Source organism: Zosterops lateralis, assembly GCF_965231275.1.
Source record: "Zosterops lateralis genome assembly, chromosome: 6".
Taxonomy (NCBI): domain Eukaryota; kingdom Metazoa; phylum Chordata; class Aves; order Passeriformes; family Zosteropidae; genus Zosterops; species Zosterops lateralis.
The window spans coordinates 48,332,550-48,355,726 of NC_139761.1; the positions used below are offsets into that span (position 1 = coordinate 48,332,550).

At 41.6% G+C, this 23,177-nt stretch overlaps 1 protein-coding gene across 2 annotated transcripts in view; it reads right to left on the reverse strand.

The window, feature by feature from the left end:
• Positions 1 to 23,177, reverse strand: part of OSBPL5 (oxysterol binding protein like 5) — a 175,043-nt gene that overhangs the window by 137,258 nt on the left and 14,608 nt on the right. The gene's annotated exons all lie outside the window — the stretch shown is intronic.

The window sequence follows — 23,177 nt, forward strand, 5'->3', positions numbered from 1 at the left end:
CGAAGCTTTGGTGCAAAATACAGCATGAAGCTGAGACTCATGCTTCTGAAACCAGAAGCATTAAATCATGTGCCTGAAGTGCTTTACTACCCCACCCTTCACAGAAAAAGCCAGATCCTTTTTCTCCTTACTGTGTGCAGAGGCTGAACCAAAACAAAGATCACTAGCTCTGATGTTCCTCATACTACACAGGAAGACAGCTTCCAGCACTATAAAGCAGCATCTCATTACTTGAAAAGGCGTCCCAGATCATAAAGAAAAATCCTGAATTCATCCCAAGCTGCAAGCTCAACTTAGACCAGGGCAAAATTTCTCTCACCTACTGTCTCCAGCCAACTCCAGCCCATGCATGGACTACGAGGCTTCACCCTGCATCACTGATATCCATGTACCTAATGCCTGATTTTCTCTTAGTGAGTTCCATGGGACATAGAGCAGAGTGCACTATACCTAGCTAGGAGTGGAGCATGGTGCTGGAAGGAGAAGTCACCATCCATTTTTGCTCTTTCCTGGAAAGAAAAACACGATAAACACATCATAAACTATAAACAGCTCACACAGCGTAAGCTGTCCCTACTATTCAAGGGTCACCACAGCCCTTCTCTACCCATTAAATAAGCCCCTGAATCACTTGCTAGGGCAGGTGATGCAGGTGATTTTAAGTTCACTTATATTTGTTGTGATTTCTGCCATCATCTGCAAGATGTGGGGAGTTGTCGTGAGTCCAGCTGCCTTCAAGTTGGTCGGGATTTTCACTTAATCCTCACCAAAATTCTACCCTTAGGGCAAGCCTGTACTGTGCAATGGGGCAGGGCAGTGCAAGGAAATGCCAAGGCCTCTCATCACCCTGGCTCAGTCAGGGCACTGCCAGGCTGAGCCATCCTCTTAGAGCATGAAGCAACTCACTCTGCCTCATACTGCCTGCTCACTCTCCCTGCTGCCTCCTGCCCTGTCTGTTCCAGGCCACACTGGGGTCCTTTCTGTGTCCTCCACTCCCTTCACTCTTCTGCTTTTAGAGCTGGAACACTCAAATGCAGCCAGGCAGTTTGCCAGAACCTTGTCTGGTACAAATGGCTTTTTAACTAAACCATGCACTGGACATTGGTCCAGCTGTCTGTGTCCAGACGGGCTTTGTCCCTCCATGGCTTCTCAGCTACTTGGGTACAGAGAGCTACAGTTTAAGGCACCCTACATGAATTTGACTAAGAGTTCACTTCTCAGAGATTTCCATTTTGAACATTTTTAAAAACCCTTCCTAAAGTGTTTTGGCTAAAGATTTCTACCAAGTTGTTTTCTTATCAGGCAATCATTCCATGCTTACTAGTGTTTCATCTGTTCACTGCCACATTGCCACACATCACTCATTTGATAAAAAACTGATCATCCAAAGTTATTTCTGTCAAAACAGTTAGAGACCCTGATAAAGAATAATACATTATGTTTTCCTATGTGCTCTAGGACAATGCATGAGGCATTAGTGATACACAGAACAGAATACTTTGCAGTTAAATTGTCAAAATGTTGCTAGTAAACTGGACCATGAGGGAAAATTTACCTTAGACTGATGTTTTGCAACCTGCAGCTATGGCATTTCTTATGGTCCAGGAAGCCCTGAACTTGAATTTGCTGTGTCTTCAGACCTTGCAGCAGATGGGTCCTCTGACTCTGGGTTAGAGCAATCCATCACTCCCCTGTCTGTCTGTCTGTCAAAGCTGGGACCTAGAACTGTTGTCCCCCTTAGAAGTCCCCCACAGAAATGTGGAGAGTAAGCAACGCAAACACTAATATTTTGAAAGACCATTTTCCACAGCCCCCTAGCGTCTACTCTGTTAACAGCCATTCAGAAAACACATCTGCTGGTTATGTGCTGTCCATGCAAATACACCTGAGCTGTGCATAAAACTCTGAGTGGGTAAACGAGGAGTACAGAGCTCATAACCCAACCATGCATTTGGGATGAGTTCTGCTGTGTCCTAACACCACCTGAGCTCTCTAGCTGAAAGCTAATTCATCAGTGTCCCCCAGATATCACATATCCCTTTGACAGAAGCTCTCTGATGGATGTACCTTGCAGTTAGGGCTGAGGACCCTTCTGGCTTCAGCTGTCCTTTGCAAGGAATCAGCATTCCTTTCAGGGGGTCTGCAGCTGTGTTATTTCCTTTGGGCATTTGCCAGTGTTTGCAACACTTAACTTTCCACAACAGCAACAAAATTCTGTCCTAAAAGGGCCTGTAAACTGGTGTGAACTCTATCATAAACAGGGTAACAAAAGCAGAAAAGCACAAGCTTTAATTCTAGTGCCGGGAGAGTCAAGTCAGGCTGTTTCAGCTGTTATTACTCCAGTCCTTACCTGCAACTCAAAGACTAATAGTCAGAACACTGAAAAGCAGTATCTCACATCTTTTTATGACAACCCTTGGAGATGTGCAACAACACAGTATCAGTGTTGTCTAAAAATTGTGGTAAATGCAGACAGGCAGGTGAGCAGCAGAAACAGACAGATCACTCGATTCTCTCAGGTCAGCAGCCTGCCTAGGAAATCATTGCAGTGCTTTCCCCTGCATCTTCCTTTTCAGATCCTCTACCTTTCACCTGCTGAACGAGCTCCTCTTCCTCCAACAGACATCAGACCCCACCTGTGTGAACTGTAAACGCATACTCGTTTTGCTGAGTCCAGCAGACTTGCATTTTATCCTTTCCTGTATCTCACAACATAGTTACAATAGTTCTACAAGCTCACGTTCATTACTAGATAGTTAAATACCATAAAAGTCATAAGATATATTTATTGGCCTCTATTAAAATGAAAATGGAGCCGATCATATTTCTATCATTATAATTACTACAATGATTCTAGAACCATAACCACATTAATCAGACATCATACAAATGATTGTTAGCATTGTAAGATACTTGCCCTTAAGCTCATGGTACACAATGAGACAAGAAGCAAGAAGCTTTAAAACAAAATAGTTAAAAAATGTTATTAAACACGGGTCTTTATCATTAGCCATAAGCTTCAACACAGCTGTATACAATTAATGATAAGAAAAAGATCACTTTTACCCGCAAGTGATTTCCATTGCAATGTTCTTTAACAAAAATATTCAATTCCATAGCTGGATAGAGCAGGACTTTCTTGTTAACAAATAGTAGTCTGTCTGTTTAGAGCTCTGAAAAAAACATGTTTGTTCATTTTACATTTTGAAAAACAGAGCTGCTGCTAAACCAGGATCCTAATTGCTAGTTTGCTGGAACAGGTCTCAGGAGAAGTTAGTTAGAAAAACCACAAACATCTCCCGGGGAGCCACTGGAGACTGGAGTCCTCTTGTGGCAAAAGGCAGAGGAAAATTTCCAGTGTCTGATTACTGCTGAAAGCTGGGACCCAGTAAGAGGTACAGGGAGTATCTACTTTGTAAAGAGCTCCATGTCACATAGCAGAGCATAAAAGCAGCAGTGTGAAGACTTCGCAGCTGGCAGTGGGCAAGTATCAAAAGGAGCAGGATGCCACAGTGTTTTGATACTGCAGACTGTGCTTCTGTTTACTGTGGTAGCTCCTTTCTGTTAGTGTGTTCCCTGCTGAGATGATGTTTCTGGCTAGAGTATTTTTGTTTGTTGGTTTTTTGGGGTTTTTTTCTGTCTCTGTTAGCAGAGGTAATTTTTCCTGAGTGGTTTGCTAGCAAGAACTTTTCTCCTGGCTAATTTATTCACTGTACAGTATCAGAGGTCAGCTCCCATCCTTGTCACTCTGGCTGAGGTGGGCAGATAATACAATTCTAAGATCTTGCTTAGATCCTGCTGCTCTGTATTCCATCTTTTCTGCTGTGTTGCTTCCTATCTGCAATAGATCCTATGGACTGCCCTGACCTCATCTTAGGAGACATTTCTATGAATGATGAATGTTTGCCATGTTAGTGCCATGATCCCTGCATGGAGCAGCACTGCATAAAATGGAGTAAACAAATAACCTCAAAGTCTTTCTTTAGTCACACATTGTGGTCAGAAAGCTTTCGCATGTCCATGTTTGGGCTTGGGTTACAGCAAAGAGGTTATCTGGCTAGCAATTTCACCCCATGGGCCAAGCCTCCAAAGGGCTCATGAGCCTCTCACAGCTTTGGTGGTCCTGCAAACAAGATTTTGAGCTTTCAGGAAAAAGTCTCCAGCAGGAGCTTGTAGCAGAGGCTTCAGAGGCACCTTTAAAGACCTGCCAGTAACAAGAGAAAAGATCACAGATGTTCTTACTTCGTTTATTTTCTCTATCCAACCCATCAGATGCTTGGATAGTGCCCTGCTTTCTATATCCCTAACCTGAAGGGTGTTTTTCAGGAATCTAAATACAAGGCCATTTCACCCCAAACCTCAATCCAGAGAAATTGTTTGTGATCTTAGGTATCTTATATTAAATAAGATTCTAGGGCAGACCTTACCTTCCCTACACCCTCACCAATGTAAGCTTCTTTCTCAAGGAGATTCATTCAGGAATCCCAAACTAAGGTCTGTGTTGGGAAGTAAAACTGTTCCACATACATGGGTCTTACTACAGCTGAAGTTAAATTATGTTTAGTTGTGACTACCCAAGGTCCTGATTTATTACTGCTCAACTGAAGCCTGTTCACATCAAAAACCATGAACCTATTTTATTTTCCTCCAAATGTCTAAGCCAGCAAATTAAGCTGAATGCTGGCATTATGGCTTTGGTGTGAAAAATAGATCAAAGGGTTTGACTGCTGTTGATTTGCTCCCACAGGCCTGGCCAGTAACTAACTGCAAATATCATCTCAGAGAATAGCCTAACACGCTGAGCTGATCTGGTGAGCAAGGTTCTTTCTGCAGCAGTCTGGAAAGAAGCCGAGATATCCAGGATCTGACAAATTGTCCAGTGAAATCTGGGCTAGATTTCAAAACCCTTGATAAGACATGACACAAGACCAATTTGGTATTCAAAAACATTCCAATAGCCCTTGTTGTTGGTCAGGTTTCAAGCTAATTACAAAGCAAGCTAGCTGTTACAAGTCTCGAAGGACAAAACAAAAACATTCATGTATATGTAAACATATCCATAAGTAGAATCATAGCAGAGTTTGGGTTGAGAGGGATCTTTAAAAGTCAGCCAGTCCAACCCCCCTGCAATGAGCTGGGACATCCTCAACTGCGTCAGGTTGATCAGAGTCCCATCCAGCCTGACCATATAAATATGTATATAAATGAAGTTCATGACTGCAGTGTCAGTCCATCCCCTGGGCAACAGTCCTCCCCAAACTGCTGCAGCATGGGTCACTCTTCCATGGGGTTCTTCACCATGGAGAGGCTGCTCCATTGTGGGCTCCTCTCTCTACAAGCCTCCCACAGAGTCACAGCCTCCTCTCAGGTATCCACCCGCTCTGGTGTGCAGTGGGATCTCTGCATCCCTGTGGATCTCCATGGGATTCAGGGACACAGCTGCTTCACCATGGGCTGCACAAGGGGCTGCGGAGGAATCTCAGTTCTGGAGCTTGGAACAACTCCTCCCCCTCCTTCTGCACTCCCCTGGTGCCTGCAGGGCTGCTCCTCTCCCATGTTCTCATCCTGCTCTTCTCTGGCCACAGTTACAACTGTGCAATCACTTTTTTCTCTCTGTATCTAAAATAAGCTATCACAGAGGTGTTACCACCGTTTCTAGTTGTCCCAGCCTTGGCCAGCAACACTTTTATCTCTGGATTGCCAGGGACTGGTTCTGCTGGACAGGGAGGAAGCTTCCTGCAGCCTCTCCCAGAAGACACCTCTGTAGCCCCCATGCTACCAAAAGTTTGGCCATGCAAACCCAATCCAGCACATGTATTTCTATAAAAGATTCTCCTATCAGACTCATAAACATAGGCACACAAATTTTCATACAGGCCAGTAACAATCTCTCCATATTAGTTATGTATCGACTGATCAATATTCCATCCATAGATAGATCTGGATCTAGACAGACAGAAATCACAGCTCAATTCCTATTTGTTTACTACTTCATTCTCTCCAGAGAGGGGCATTTTGACTCACAGATGATTGAATCTAGTTCCTGACACTTGATGTATACTATTGATCTGGAGGTCAGGCCAGAGTCACAAATCAGCTCTATTAGTAGCTCTGTAATAACACTGTATCATATTCCCAAGCCTGCAGCTGCTTCCCAGGATGTGTTTGTTCTCATTCTTGACCCTTTTTATTTTGCCTGACTCTTGACTCACTCTTGTAGCCAGCTCATCTCTAATAAATTATGGAACTTCTCACAGCTTCCTTCCTGCTCTTCTCTCTGAAATTCATCTTCTGGCTCCATTTGTGATCAAGCAAAAAACTCTCCTTGGCTGTTACAATTCATTCTGAGGATTCTTTGTTATTGCTGATGCTTCTGGTGAACTCCCACAGGGGCTTGAAGGAGATCAGGAAGAAAAAGTACAATAATATTTTTTGCTGCTTCTGAAGGGCATCTGGCTTATCTGCACAGAGGGATGCCAGTATTTTTGTCATCCTTTTGCTTCAAACAGGGAGACCTGTCCAGTGTTAGTCATAAGTTACAATTATAGAAATAAAACACAAAATACTGAAGCCTGGATGAAAAATGTTTCCTGAGAACAGATCTAACACTATCAAAGACCATGCTCTGACTTACAGCCCAAAAGGATGGCACACAAAGGCTTGTTCCAGAGCAAATTATCTGTCCCTTTTATGCCACAAAGAACCTGGTTTGATCCCAGAGTCAGTGATTATATCTGTGCTGTTGAAGTCCAAACACAAAGGCACTCTTACAGAGGATGGTTTGGTTTAGCTCCTGCTGGAGTCCTGAAATAGTAGGATAATACCTTGGGAACTATGACGTCCACATGGGTGACCTGATGGTGGCCACAGAGAGCTGTAGGTATTTTCTCCACCATTTTGCAAATTAAATTATTTGTGTCTTAGGTGTTTTCAGCCCTGATGAATTTTATTATTCCCCTGTCAGTGACTGTGTCTCCTGATCCCTTCATACAGTGAAACCAGGCTTGCTGTGGGGTGTGACTTTCTCATCTGTCACCACATTAGCAAGCAGCAGCACATCTGTAGGGCAAAAAAATTAGTAGTGAGGATGCAAAATGCACAGTATTTGCATTTCAGAGAACTGGCTTTGCACTAGCTTTAGTTTGGTCCCATCAAGTCAGCATCTATCAACAACTGCAGCAAATTAGGCATGCTCCTAGAGTGCATCTTCCCATGCTGATTCACTGAAAGGGATTCCAGGTGCATGTACTCTGAGGCTGCTCTGGCTATGAATCAAAGAGCAGTAAATAACGATCTGGAAATTTGCCTCAAAACCACATTGCTGATCTCTCTGAAAAAGCAAGTGAGTGACATCTGAGAAATGAAGAGGCTGCTGACTGAAGGAAAAAACCAACCAAAGGAGATACTGATGGAAAAAAATACCCTGAATTCAAAGACACAGATTTTAGGATAACATGTCATTTTATCAACTGACTGGTAATAGCTCCTTAGTTTGCACAAGCCTTGAAGCATGTAGCTTAGCCCTTCTGTGCTATGCTCCCTCAATTACACCTGGTTGTGAAGGTCAGGATATTTGTCCCTGTTCACACCCAGGGGAAAACAGCTGTGGAGCAGCTAACCCATGTGGGACTCTGCTGGAAGCAGATCCCACAGCTGGAACAACATAGCCCCACATTCCACCCAGGCCTCCACTGGGTACAAGCCCTGCCATGAGGCCAAAGGCTCCTTTTTTCAATCAGATATTGTCACAGGGTGGTTTCATGCCACTGTGTTGAAGATGAATTGTGTTAAATGTAGCAGCCTTTCACTTTGAACTTTCATGGTAAAGGTACAGGCATTAAAAGAGCAGCTTCTAAGAAAAGGTGTCTTTTTAAAAGGCAATCAGTGAAAAACACCATAGGTTTGAACAACAAATGCTACCTGTGGTTACACTGACCAAGAAATTGCAAAAAATACACAAATATATGAAATGTGTTAGTTGAAAGTGTTATTATTTATGTTGATACAATTAAAGGAGTAACGTTCATTAAGTATATAGGAATGAAACCAGAGTTCAAGACCATCAATGATCTCTTGCTACCCAGAACAGGAGACTTTGACATGCAATTAATCCTTGTCCTGCTTCCCAATGGCTACAAAGAAGAGAGAAGAATGATGGGTAGAACAAAATATTCTTTTTAGCTGATCTCAGAGTGAAACAAATAATTACATTTGAATATGGTGAGCTAATTTTATAGTACTTTTCAAAAGTACCTTAGGTAACCCTTGGGGAAAGAGATTTTTTAAGCAGAACAGAATCCAAATGAACCTTCATGGGTGTAGGGTCGTATTAAAACCTTCAGATTCATCCTATTTTCATCAGAGCTGTGCCAAGCATGTCAGCCAGCTTGTGCTTCTGCAGCAAAACTTCATGCTCCTCACAGCTCTGTCGAAATATCCAGTGGAACCAGATGAAACTCGGCAGCTCTGGACGCAGTCAGAAAGCTCATGGGATGCCTGTATCAGCAGTGACAGTGATGCAAGGCTCTGCTGGTTAAAATCAGAGGGAAGACCAGCACATAGATTGGTTTTGAAAAATTGCACTTGCCACTGACAGGAAATTCTTTTTATCAGGCAGCAAGACCGTAATGGAGTAGATCTGTAAAGGAGCAATATCGTTTGGTGTCAGCTGGGGGTCTGGACATCATCGCACATTCTTTTTCTTTCCCCAGGAACATTGCTCTGGGTCACCAGATTATGTTGAATGGGCTGATAATTTTTAGGGATATCTGAGCAAAATTGTTTCCTGTTCTCTGAAATACACGTCTTGGAAACCTGCTTATACATGTACACACAGTTTCTCCCTGAACAGATGTTACTTTTCACAAAATTACAAGGCTGTCGTCTGTGGTGAATACTAAGTAGTTTCAAGAAGTCTGTTCTCTGAGCTGGTACAGAACATAGAACCCAAAGGAAGGAAAGTATGATCTGGTGAGGAAAATTACATCCTCACGAGACCAGGTCCTAGTCCTGGCCTCAGATACTGAATTTCTCTTTGCAAACCTTTTTTGCCTTCACAATTCTTCATGTGGAGAATGAAATATTTCCCACATTTACATTTTTTACTCTTGACATCAGTGCACATCTTACCTATCATGTCTAGAACTGCAGTTACTCCTATTCTGATATAAATAATATTTTATTTCAGTTCAGTATTGCACTTCAGCACTTGTACAGAAAAACAGACACTGACTTCTTCTCTATTGCTTTCCTGTGGGTTCATTAGATTTTCCCTTAAAAAGATACTCAGAGAGTTTCTAAAAGCACCATTTTTCAGAATAGAGGATATTTTCAAAGCCAAAAGGACTTGCAAAGAAGAAAAGTTACGTCTATAGAAGAAACAAATCAGTCAGAGATGATGTTCTGTGTTTAGGCTTTTGCCTGTGTAGAAGTAAAATCAAGTAAGAAATGTCTTTATATGTCTTTTTTATGAGAAGGTTTTTATACCCTAAATAACATAATACTAAGAGCACAAGGCAAATAATTTCTCTTCCCCTCTTCTATCTACTTTTTTTTTTTTAGCAGAAAGAAAAGCTTGCTTGGTAGGAGGAAGATGGGATAGAAGGGTAGGAGAGCACTATCTGGGGAGGTGGCAGACTCCCAATTCTTACTCAAAGCACAGGTAAATGTCATCAGCTCCAGAAAACACAAAGGATTCAATGTCTGGCAGTTGCTTGGCATATTTTCACCTCACTTGTAAAAGCAAATTCTTATCTGTTAGAATGGGAAAGGATCTTTCTACACACAAAGTGAATATAAATAGATATCTGTGAGCTTGTCTGTGCAGTTGTTTCTTCCTGATTATACTGGTCTAATGAGATGATTCATGTTAGACCAGGGTGGACATTCTGATTTTAGGGCGAAGACGGGATCTTGTCAGAATAGAAAGACTATGCAGCAGTATACAGTAAAAAGACAGGCCTTGATTTTAGACACAAAGTGTCCTCCTGGGAGCTACTGCTGGTTTAATTAAAGAGGTTCAAAGTGTCTCTCTTTCCCTTTCTATTATAACTATCCCATGTTGATCAGCCGAGATTGAGGAGAGACTGAACTGATCCCTGCTGCATGACATTCGCCTTCACTTGAAAAGACGCCAACTCAGCTGACAAGTACTGTGACTGTAATGCAGTAAACATTAACTATTTCACTTCTTAACAAAGCACACAAGGAAATCAAAGGACCAGAGGGCCTGCAGAAACACTTCCCAGAATACAGAGTGAGCTTGGCTGCTGCTATGCATAATATGAATATATTTAACCCTACCTACAGTTAAACTGCAAGGAAGTCAGAAGGAGGGCACCAAATGAAGTGATTTTTATGAAAAGATGAGGGTTGGGCTCAGCTTTGAAATGCTAGAGAAATAACACTCTCATTAACAGGTTTCTCTCTCATCCCTAGAGTGACATCCTTCTTAGGATCTGGAAACAGGATGCTTCCAGGGTTCTTCCAGAGCTATAACACTGACCTGATGGATGAGCAAGGGTTGTTGGGCTGTTTTTAATGAGCTATAATGCCTTTCTTCAGGGACTTCACGAGATCAAGATGCTGAGAACAGTTTGTCTCAAAGTATGACAAGGGAAAAGAATGATAAAGGATACAGGGACATGTAATCTGCTGAATTCATTGCACTGCACAGAAATTATGCCTTGACAAACTCACTGTCTGTTGATGAAAAAGAGGTTTAAAAATGACAGAAGTAAGTAGTATTGACTTCTGTGGATGAACTATATTTCTGTGGTTTTGGAGGAATTCTGGGAGAAGCCTTCTCTGAGAGGTTCAGAAAGTAACTACTGCCTGCTTTTTGAGTATATAAAGATGTAAGAAGCAAAGCTGGAAATCACCTCTGCAAAAGGGAAAACATAAAACATGTATCATCAGCTAGGTCTGGATATAACCATCTTCCATCTCCAGCTTCCCCGAGCCACCACAACACCCAACATGCTCTCCAATGCAGAAAGGGTATCCAGCACACATCAATCCTCACAAAATTGAGCAAATCCAGCCTATTGTGCTGTAAAATTTTCCCATGCAACTGTCTGAGACATGGATGAGGTCAGCAACAAGCCAAATTAACTCTGGTCACAGTATCTCGTGCCTATTTGCCCCCATCAAGGCAAGGCTGATCATCGCTCTTAGAGTTAAAAATTAAGAGTATAGCTCCCATGACACATGCCAGACCAGTAGAAAATCAACACAGTTCCTTACAGCATCTGTGAAAATCTAGAAACTCTGGATGGAAAAGGCCTATTGAGTCATCTTGGTGTGGCTTGGCTCAAGATTCTTCCTAGTCCTTGTTATATATCCCTCAGCAGCCATCCATTTGCAGCATGAAGCTGCAAAAGCTCAGGGATCCAAGTATGAGCTGAGGCACAGAAAGCCTGGAAAGAGAAGCTTTATTAATAACCACAACCAAATTAAGCTAAACGGATGCACTGTTTTGGGATTCGTTGTTTTAAACATTTCTTTTAAATTGGACAGGACAAGGTTTGTGCCTTTAAAATAAACTGAAATGAGCAGAATTTCTATCAGATAATGAGCAGCTTTTCATGTAAAATGCACTGGCAGACCCAGTTACAGTGCAGTGAAGTTCTCCCTCTGGTCAGGTCCTGAAAGACATTTTCTCCAAGAGCATTCAGAATCAAATGTGCATTTAACTTTTCTTTCCATTTCACACTCCATTTCTAGTGATTAATGCTTGTGTTCTAGATGGATGAAAGCTGAAACAGATGTTATCCACTCGCAATGCCATCCTGATAACCCTGAGCTAGAGGCTGAAATCCTTAGCAGATTAGCAGCTGAAATAAAAAATGGATAAGTAAAGTGGGGAGTACGGCTGAACAAACTCTTATAGGTTTTATTTCTGTGGATAACAATGCACAGAGGCTGTGTAATCTCCGTGCTGATCTGCCAAAGGAAAGATTAAATGGCAAAATTCCAGCACTGAAACCTGCAAGTTTCCTCTGCTCTACTCCCTCAGTGTGAACACCAAATTTCTTAGCAGAATGTCACTGTGTACACTCTATGATGTTGTTTAAAATGTGGGATTTTCAGCTCATTTTCCTCTTATTGAAACAAATTAAGTTTTTCTTATACATTCCTGTGAGCTTATGGTATTTCTGCCATTAAAAGTACTTGCAGCCACTTTGTGGTTCATCTGGTACTGAGCAGGTTAGGAAAAATATTTGAATTTTCACTGAAGTGAAAATGTGAGTGGCTTTTATCAAACAAGAAGACACACTTTTTAGTGACTTTGGAACATTTTTTCATATTTCTTGGTTCAAACCTTGGAAGTATGTTGGAGCAATTAACCTGACATAGCTTTGTCAGCGAAAAACTTATTCTCCCTCCCTTGTTCCTTACCTCAGAGAGCTACAATATGTCAAAAAGCTGTGCTATGTTAGTCTATAGGCAAAACAAACCAATTCAGCTGAGAACATGCTATTGGAAACGAGAGGAAAAAGAGGAGATCTGCAACATCAGTACCCTGAAGAGCAGAGAACTGGCTAAAAATCCACCAGCTGTAGAGCTCAACATCATCTAACCCACCCCTTTTTTTTTTTTTTTTCCTTTTTTTAAGACTCTCCAATTACTTTCTTTAAAGCCCAGGATTGGAAACATGGATGCAATAATCTAGTCCATTACCCTGCCTCAGACAGTAGCAGATGTTTCTGGGGAAGGAACCAACAACCAGCAGTAGACTGGTGTAGGATAATCCTACCCCCCACATCAGATCAGACCACAGCCAAGCCTTCAGTAGTTAAGAGACTGGCTAAAAGCAGAGCATTTAATATCCTTTTGAGAGGGTTTTCTACTCTGGCCACATCAATGATGAATTTCTTTTCAATACTCATCATGGAGATGAGTATCCTTTGTATATCTGCTTTACGTATCAGATCAAGTCTCCTAAAATACTTAACACTGGAGAAAAGACTTAAAGCAGTAACTCAAACTACCTTTTCCAAATGGAGAGAAGGACACCCAGTTTACTGTGTATAACTTGTTCTTCATGGAATTCACAGTACAAGCTGCTTGAGGTCTCTAACATCATTGCAAGATCTGCGCTACTTTCATGTCTATGGATAATGCAAAATAAATCATAGCAAAGCAATTGGAAATCCCAGCTCTTCCTCCTATCCTTAAGAAAAGGCCTAAAGACCTAGACCATAAAATTATCTTAAATTATATTATTTAAAATTACGCATTATTTATCATGTAAACTTGACACAACAGATACAGAGCAAAGGAAATACGATGAACACGATCCTTTAAAGGTATGTTATAAAAAACACCTCCAAACTCATGAACCACTTCCTGCCACCACGTCCCAAGAATGGTTCATCTTTTTTACCGAATATAGGATGACTTAGCTGAGGAATAACACAGCATTGCAAGTTTCAGGGTATTTATTCTCTGATGCAAAATCCTCCACGTCTTCAATCCGCAGCAGGCACAAGAATCTGTGACTCCAAATTTCTTCTAATCTCCAAGCTCCATCTCCTGAGGCTGCAGTAGAGATCCCAGTTAAAACTATCACTAAACCTGCACCTTTCTTGGCTCTTCAGTGACACCTTCTGGAACAAAAATAGACCAAACCGGTCTTACTTTTTCTGCAGCTCTTTTTACCTGTAAGTAGGAGTCAAGTGAGAGTTTTGGAAGCTAGTTGTTGAGGAAGTGGTGAGCCCACAAAAAACGCTAAGCAAATACAGCTGCCTGGCCCTGAAAAACAAGATCTCTTTGGAGACTGGGCAGGAGATGAGTCCCAGATGGCCACAAATCCATAAGATTTCACATCTTCCAACACATGTTTTGATTTCCTGAAATTGCTGACTGAGGAGAAGAAAATCACAATTGAACAGCTGGATCCTCCCTATAAGAGCAGTAAGGATGAGGGTGGAAGTTTATACTGAAATATCTTACTTTTAGTGACAGTGATGTTATCTTTGCTTGAGGGCAGGTTTTAGATGCATCTGTGGTGGGACTCCAGTGCACAACTCTTGTATTTCACTCTGGCAGCACTAAAAAGGGCTGAACTGCAATTCCCACTCCCATGCAACCCCAGTCATAAGGGACAGGGGCACATATGGAGGTTTCCTCAGCTGCAAGGGGAAAGACACCTTTTCATCCACTCTCAGGGGAACATGCTGGGAAGACAAATAGGCTTTGCTAGGTAGGGTATTAACTCCATGAGTAGGCTGGAGCTGAGCTGAGAAAATGAGCATGTTTAGCAAAGAGGTCTGATCTTGGGCACTCACACACATACAACCCCAGAATTCAGTGTTCCTGTGCAAATTTACTGCTACTCAGACAAGTAGAAACATCTCATTTTTCTCTGTGCACACTCTATTGCAAATAAATGTACCTTTGATCACACTGTGCTCTGCTGATGATCCATCTAGTACTTTTTGGTATTCCCATCCTGTCTGCCCCAGCCTATTTATTAATCTTTAGCTTTGTACTATCCAATCAGACATCCTGGACAACAACTCTTTATATGTTTTGCAGCTACTGTTTCATGAAGAGAACACACAGTGAGTGAAAAAAAATTATTTAAAATCTGAGATGGTCTTCAAGTTCAACACAAAACATCCTTTTGTCTGACCTGAACTAAAAGGAAGCCAGCAGGGCATCCTCTCCACCCAGGGCAGCTGGCAGTACTGCAGGGGTGACATGGATGCCTGCTCTAGTCTGTAAGTTAAGCTGCTCTCTGTAACTCTTCCTGGACACTGGCTGCTTTCATCAGTGCACATTTTCCTGAAGTGGAAGGGTTTCTTTGTACAGGAGGTGGTTTTCTTGTACAGGAGGTGCGTCTAACATGACACTTTGGAGCACAGAGAATTTGCACTTGTAAATGGGAAGTGCTGACAGCCACAGGTAAAGCTGGCAGTGTGCAAGGTAGACAATGTGATTTGTAACAAAAGCAGGAAGAAGTCACATATCCTATGGACTTATGCATTAATGATCCGTGGCCTTCTGCTGGAGGGATTCTAATGTAACCCATGAATCATGCATAGCTTAAGAAGAAAAGAGGACCAAAGAATTGCTGTGCTATTGAATCCCTTCATTTCTTCTCTGCAGGAGCCAAAGGCTGACCTCTTTGCCTCAGGGTTAAGTGCTCCTAAATACACTGTCACAAAGCTGAAAATAAAGAAGAGAGTTCTATCCATTTCTGTTCTTGCCCTGTGGCTCAGGAGGAGTCCACATCTCTATATGCTTCTTTCCTGGCCACCTGGAGATCCAAGTGTCTAATTCCAAAGGGTAGGCTTGTATATCTGTTTTCACCACTAGATAAATAAATCGATAGCATCAATTAATGCTTTCTCCTAAGCAGATGAGGTTTTACTAAATTGATGGGACTGGGAATTTTTCTCTTGCTGTGGCTCTTGGTTTGGACAGTGGAGAAAACATTGTCCTCAAAACTCCACTACTTCTCTTTCAAACTAGAGTATTATCCCCCTCTCATAAATTCTCAAATACATATTTTGGCATAAGCCTGGATTTTTTCTTAGGCAAATCTATATATTGGAGCCCACAGAGAGCTTTTTCTGAGTATTGGGTTCTTTCCATACTTTAGAGCTTATCTGCACATCTGAACACAATTTGCTGTCACCCCTTTTTTCAGGGTGAAAAGACAAATACCACATAAATTGTAAACCTCTGTGATAACAAGAAGGCTCAGCAAGATTTTCTGGCTTTTCTACTTTAAAGAGACAGGATCTTATGATTACTGTTCACTCACTATATTGAGGCAGCCTGACCCAAACTGAGGCCCCAACACGCTGCATTGTTGCTCTAAATACTCAAATGAAAGCAGCTTGTGAGAGTAGTAGGTTTCCAAGGCAAAACATTATGATTTACATTTGACCTCTTTAAAAAAATTGCTCTCAGCTGTCCTCAAGAACTCTGCACGTTTTCTTTTTACAGCTCTTTTACTTGCAACCTTTGCCATAAGCTGCATCCTGCTTCATAATCCTGGAAGAATTGATTCACTGGGAGCTGTGGGTCAGGGAGCACTTTCCCAGCCCACCACATTCCAGCTCCAGAGCTTCTTGTCTTGCACTTAGGTATCGCCACCCTCAAAACCAGGATATGTCTTCTTTTTGCATATGACTCAGAAGGGATCCTGTTTGCTGCCTGCCAGACCTGTGCAGGAAGGAAACAGTTCTGTCCCCAGGTGTAACTGAACTAGAGAGGAGTGTACCCTGCCAGGCTGCCCAGGATGCCATGTGTCTCTCTGCCCCACTCACAGGGATGTGTCAGCCCTGGCAAGGCAAAATGTTGGCCCAGGCAAAGCCAAACTGAGCTACCTATGACCACTCAGGCCTCAGTGAAACATGTGCCACTGGTGCCCATAATTTGGCTATCAACACATGTTCTGGTGTGCTCACATTTTAGGCATGCCCATGTTTTAGGCAGTCTTTGCACAAATATTAATGAGTAACTGAAGGGCATGGCAGCAAAGCACCAGGGTATAATTATAACCACACTTGGCATGATGTATCAAGCAGCATGCCAGAGCGTCTATGACGGATTTTGGGTTAATATTTGCCATTGACTGTCACCGCTCATCATGAAAAGCAGCGTGTTTTTAATAAACTTTGAAATAAGGGATAGATTAATTGTCCTGACTGCAGCAATCCAGTCACTAAGCTTCTTCTTGGCCACAAGCTATCTCGGTTTTCTCCATAGCTGTAGATTGTGAGGGACTTTAAGTTAACCTGCCATATGTAAAGACTTCCTCCCATATACAACAACAACCACAAAGTCAGATAAATCCTCAGCAAAGCACCACGCCTGGAAACGAAGAGAAAAATTGTTCCCTGGGCTTTTTTCAGGTGCTCTACTGCAAGTGCCAGCAAGAAGGCCTCTTCCCTCCAACAGCAACTGCAGGGCTGGGATCCTTGGAACAAGCGTGTTGGGCAGGAACAGGCTGGAAGCACCATCTAATTGTAGATGGTACCAGTTAGCCATGCCTGAGCAGATGCCACACTAGGGACTAACACTCTGCCCACACTGGGTCAGGCTCTGGGCTTTGGAAAACAGTGGACCAGTAGTAAATGAGTAAGTATCAGATCACACTCCAATATCAGAGTGTGCTGCAAAAGCCCAGAAGCTTTGGCCTTCCCTTGTTACTCCACAGCTTTGAAGCAGAGAACGAGGCTCCACTCCTAGAGGAGTGAGCAGAGTTCCCTGAGTTCTGGCAGGCTTGGTACATCCTGCACAAGCTCTGGGACAGCAGCAAACCCAAGCTGGTTGAAGGAACCCAAAGATATAAAAGTTAATAGCCTCTGTCAACATCAATCTTCCCAGAATATAGCACAAGAGCAACAACAACAAAAAAAACTAAATAGAAGTTTTAGTAGCAAAACTTCTTTAACAGATACTGTAGGCCTAATAAGACTGCTAAGCAAAGATAAAAAGCATATGGAGATTCGACTTTCTGGCATAAATTTGGGGACATCAGCATAGCTGCAGAAAACACCATTATCGAGTCTTTAAAAATCCAAAAAGGAAAGTTTTTTAGTACAGAGATATGGAAAAAAGAGGAAGAGATAAGATATGATATCTCAAAAGAAATAGATACCTACCTTTTTTCATATGTATTTTTGGACTCAATTTTCCCCTTGCATAAATCAGTAGGAAAGTCATCTTCAGCAGCATATTTAAGTACATAATTAGCTTTAAGTAGCTGCTTCATCCTGATTTAATCACATTGCTGCATTTGTGCCTAAATCAAAATGCTCTTCAGAATCTTAAAATTACAGTGGTATAAAAAACATGTAAGAGGTCAAAGTCAGATACTCCAGGGTAGAAGGTAAATTGCTACTGCCAATGAGCTATTAGAACAAATGGTGTTATCTTTTACCAAGAAATTACACTGTGCTATACTATGACAAAGAGAATTTGTCTTTTCACCCATTTCCTACTCTGTTTCCCCTCAGCTGAAAATGACTCTACAAGAGTCAGAGCCCAAAATACAGTCAAAATTCTTAGGACAAAAGCTAAAATGCAGCAAAATTCTTGTAGTGCATTTAAAGATACTTATTGAATTACACAAATTGCTTCCACAAATAAATGAAGCAGCTGGAAATTGCCAGGCTGACCTGGTGTTCTCAGACTGTTACTACTGTGACAAAGTGGAGGTTGCATGCCTAAATAATAAATACTGCAATTCAGCAAAGTAGTTCAATGTGTGTTTCACTCTATTTAAGTGAAGGTGAGATAAGACAACACCCCATTATGGGGAGGTGGTGATGCCTTAACATTGCTCATTTCAGTGAAGAGTAACACACCAAATTCTGGGAGTTACAAGACCTGGAGCAACATCTAAGAAATCCCCATTAAAAAAATAAAAGAGGAAGACAATTCCACTAGTTTTATCTACTACACAAAGTAGCACACTAATTCATTCAAACATCATGGATAGCAAAATAGATAATCAATCAATGTCTAAATTGCCCTATAAGACAAGATTATAAAAAGATGCACAGCTTGTTTTAGAGCTAGTTTCTAATGGGATACTTACAGAATCAGCAAGCCAGAAAGTTTCTTGGCAGCCCAGGGCTACATATCTTTACCTTGTTTTCCCATTGCCATTCTTCAGTCAAGAGTCAACTTGTGATTTTTCAACACTCAAAATTGTCATGGAATTTTCTACCAGGGAAAAAAACCCTCATACCCCAAAACCTTTCTCATATTCAAGATCTACCTCTTTTTGAGAAGCTAAATAAAAGTGTCCTTACCCTTGACATCATTCAGAGAAGAAGGAAGGCTAATGTGAGCACCTCAGGCCTATATTATTTTAAAAGCAATGCCAGCTTCACATATCTGGCTGATGCCACACTGGCTGAAGACCCAAATTGACCATAGTCCCCTCAAATCCCCTTGCATCCACTTTCTCATCTCCTGAGTCACACTTGGGGGATGAGAAGAAGTGAGAAGATGCCTTGGGTGGGGGGAGCCACCTTGGGTGGGCAGGGAGGCTGCACACACCTTTGTGAGTTTGAGTGGTGTACACGAGTGAGTAATACTGGAAACATAATTGTTAACCACTTACAGAAACAAGATGGTGATTAGTCCACAGCATTTGTCATTAAACCTTGATGAAACTCAGTGCATGCAACCATTTTGGTCAATTGGCTACCATTAATAATGCATGACTAAACCACTCCAAAATACCACTGAAATGGGGAAATATCCCTTAGTTTTTGTCCCATCCCTCATTCTAGGGAAGAAAAGTTATGGTAGGTATGGCATTGCACTGGGACTTTAGGAGTACAGATGGAAAGCCTGCCTCTCCCCAGGAGCTGTAAGCCTTCACAGAGTAAAATCTTTGAAATAATCTCTGAGTACTTACATATTCAGGGCCTTGGACAGGTTTGTACTGCCCTGCTGTACTGCTACATGAAGTCTGCTTTAACACTACTTAATCTCCAGCTAGCTGTAAGAAATCTACCTCAGGAGCATCAGTGCTTTGCACTGATTTATTCCACATCACTCTCTTTCATGGGGCACAGGCCTATGGCTTGAGCTAATATGTTACAGTGCCAGTTGAAATAAATGGGGCACACGTGCAAACACTCAGGCACCTCATTTATCTACCTGTAAAAAATTAGTTTGGCACTTATTTTTCAGTACTGGCACATGTGGAGCTGTTGAAGCTGAAAGGTTTCATTAAATGTTAGAGAAAACTGCCTGCAGGCTGCTGGCCTGTCTCCTTATCCCAAGAGGGGGGATAAAAAAAGCAAGACCTTTTCTGGATCCTGTCTAGCCTAGTACAAAGCTCTGAAGAGAAATAAAATAAAAAACAGGAGACAAGCCATCAGAGACACTCCAGAAATGCCTAGCACAAAGCCTGGATAAGGTTTTGCTCTTTGAAGCCTGCAGTGCACCGGAGGATGCCCTAGGAAGCCACTCTGGGGGCTATTGCTCACCCTGAGCTCGGTGCTCGCTTCGCAAAGTGGAAGAGAGAGTCCATCCCTTGGGTACCAGCTGAGGGCTGGGCCCAATATGCAGGCAGGTGCTGCACATAAAATGCTTTGTGTTTAAGCTGCTGCCTTTTACCTGCAAATTGTGTGCCTTTCTTATCTTTACTAGATATTTTTCTTGGGCATCAGCTCTTCATGGTCACCATCACAGCTTATGTTAAGCCACCTCCTTTACAGAGATTTTGACTGCCTCCTGTTTGGAGATTCTCCACCTGCCTTCCAGAAGATTTTGGGGGTGAGATTAAAAAACCTCAAGCAAACAAAGGGGGAAGGTGCTACTTTTGTACATTAATTCTTCTGGCTTTTCTTCTAGGCACATCTTCTAGAGATGCCTTCTGCAGTGAAACAGCCCTGCATAAGGAACCTGCACCTGGAAGCAGAGTCAGGACCCTGCTGGGAAGGCTTAAAGGGAGGATTTAGGAGATTTGTAAGCTTTGTGCCAGCCTTAGAACTGACATATATGTCTCTCCAGAATACAGAGCTCTCTCATTTTTCCTATAGCCCTTTTTTCTCCATGAAAAAGCTTTTTAGAGAGGAAACTTTTTTCCAGCCTGAATGAGATTGCCTAGTACAAATAGAAATTAATGTAGCTAAACATTTGAATTGCAAAAAGAAAAGATAAATGAGATGCCAGTGCTACCAATGATACAATCAGATGGTTTTCACATGGGACTGTAAACAATAGATGCTTTTCAAGAATAAATCCTTATGCTTTCAAGACATATGTCTTTTCAATCACCATCTCTTTTAAGAAGATCACAATAAATGACTGCAAAGCAAATTAATGGAGAACATAACGTCATCACTTAATATTCCTGATATTGATTCCAATTCATTAACTGGTAAGCACTTTATACTCTCACAGAGAGATTTTTGTCCCTCCTCAGGTATTTAATTACAAGAATAAAAATAAATTTAAAGATTCTTTCCCTTGGAGCCTACCTCTAGATATATTTCCATAACTGTACCTTTTTTCAGCCAGGATGATGTGGAAATTATAGTAGTGAGAAGGGGATGTGTCTTTTCTGCAGGCTTGAAGCATTTGATTTGCCTCTTAGAAACACCATCCATAAAGCCTGCAGTCCTCATCCTCCAGAAAGAGTGTCAGAGAATGCCAACAGATGAGTCAGGATGATATTTACTGTGCCCAAATTAGCAGTGGGTGTGTGCACATCAGTGTGATTCTTTGAGGGTTGGCTTCCTGTTTGTGGAAGCCATTCCAGGACAAAGCTTGAGCCTTTCTGAGTCATGTTGGCCATTTCCTCAGGGTTACACCAGTACTGAGCTGTGTTTTAGCCAGAAGATGGTTGTCTTGCAGTACAACATACACCATCGAGACAGCTTTTCTGCCAGCCCAGCTGGAAAGCAGGACACACTGGAACCGTTCTCCATGGTTCTGTGACTTCTCTGGCACTCAGGGTACCCTCTGCAGGACAATCCTGCTAACTCTACATTACCTTAGATTTCAGCAAAGCATAAGGGGTTTCCCATGCAGAGCAGATGAATAAAAATGAAGGAAGACTAAAAAACATGTCCCTAGGTAGATAAAATTACTCTGGTCTACAGGTAACTTAATAATGCCTGATAAGAAAGGATTTACTGGAAGGATATCAAGAATATTTGAGATATATTGTGATAAGACTTTTTTCCCCCTCTTCCCTGAATTATTTATAAAACCAACACAAAATTTCAAAGTGTTTTGCTGATTTTCAATTGGCTTTTTTTTTGCTGAACGAGATTCATTCACTTATAGCCCTGACAAAATAACTACAGGAAATGGCTTCTTTCTGCTGCTCTCCACAGCAAGTGTTTATATGCACAGAAATTAGGACATTTTTCAGAAATGGAAATCATCCAAGATATTAAGGAAGTACAGTATGTCTTAAAAGACTAAATCTGCTCCGGTATTTTCAAAACAATATGCAAGACCTGAGGTGTGTGACTCCTACTGGCACTAGAGAGAGTCAGAACATTGCAGTACATGCCTTTGAGATGAAAATGTCTGAGACCTGATTTCACTAAACTTTAAACCAGCACTGCCCTGCAAGGGCTCACAGCTTCCTAGGAGTACAGAGGAGAAAGAAAACAAGCAAAACCAGCAAAGAGAAAAACCTCTGAATAGCAAAGGCTATTACTATAGTAATAAATAGTAAGGGAAAGGTAAGCAGAAATGACAGTATTACTTGAATTCATTGCCTAGACAATTGGCAGTGATCAAGGTGAGGGCTTTTTAAAAATGGCTAATCTGAGGTTTCTTTTAATTAAATTCACCTCTGGTATGAGCTGCAACTATATCTACACACATTTTGACAGAGAGAGACTAAGCTGAACCCTTTTTATAAGCACCTAAGCACATGTGGTAAAGAATAGACACTTGGAGTGAACTACAGGTATCTATAGTCATATAGTGAGTAGTGTAAAAACCCCAGTTAATGCACCATAACCCAAATCTTCACAGGGTAGTTAATCCTGTTTGAAAAAGGGTATAACTGGTGGCTACAATGATTTGCCCTCTGGAAATGCTCACTCTCTCTGACTCTTGGAATATTCCTACCAAGCCGAGGTCTAACTAAAGTTAGATAGATAAAAAAGTCTCTCAGATAGTCCGACAAGGTAAAGTAACTTCTGTAGAGTTAAAAATTTTCCTGGAAGGCTTTCCTCAGATGGCATTTTAGAATTATTTTCATTAAAATAAAAAACATTTTATGATTGACTTCAATGGGAGTACATTCCAATTAATGCCAAACATTTAAAGAATGTTGTGTTTATTATATTCAAGTATAAAATCACTTAAGGGAATGCTATCAGAAAGAGAGCTGAACTTCCTCAAGTGATTTAATTTGATCTGCAACTAATCTCACTAAAAGAGACAGTTATATCCTGGATATTAAGGCTTCCATGCAGAGGTTCACCAGATTTCACATCTCTACAGGACCTTGCTTAACTGAAGGGATTTAAAGCAAGTCCTCAAAGAGGGAGCACACAGAAATTGGTTTGATTGCCTTTTTTTACCAGCAAGGCACTAGACAACACTGCCTGGCATGTTGCTGCACAGACTGACAGCCAGCTGGGTCTATGACCTGACTTTGAATTTCATTGGAAATTTGTCTTTCTTATGCCAAAGGCTCCTTCACCATCCTAAAAAGAATTACA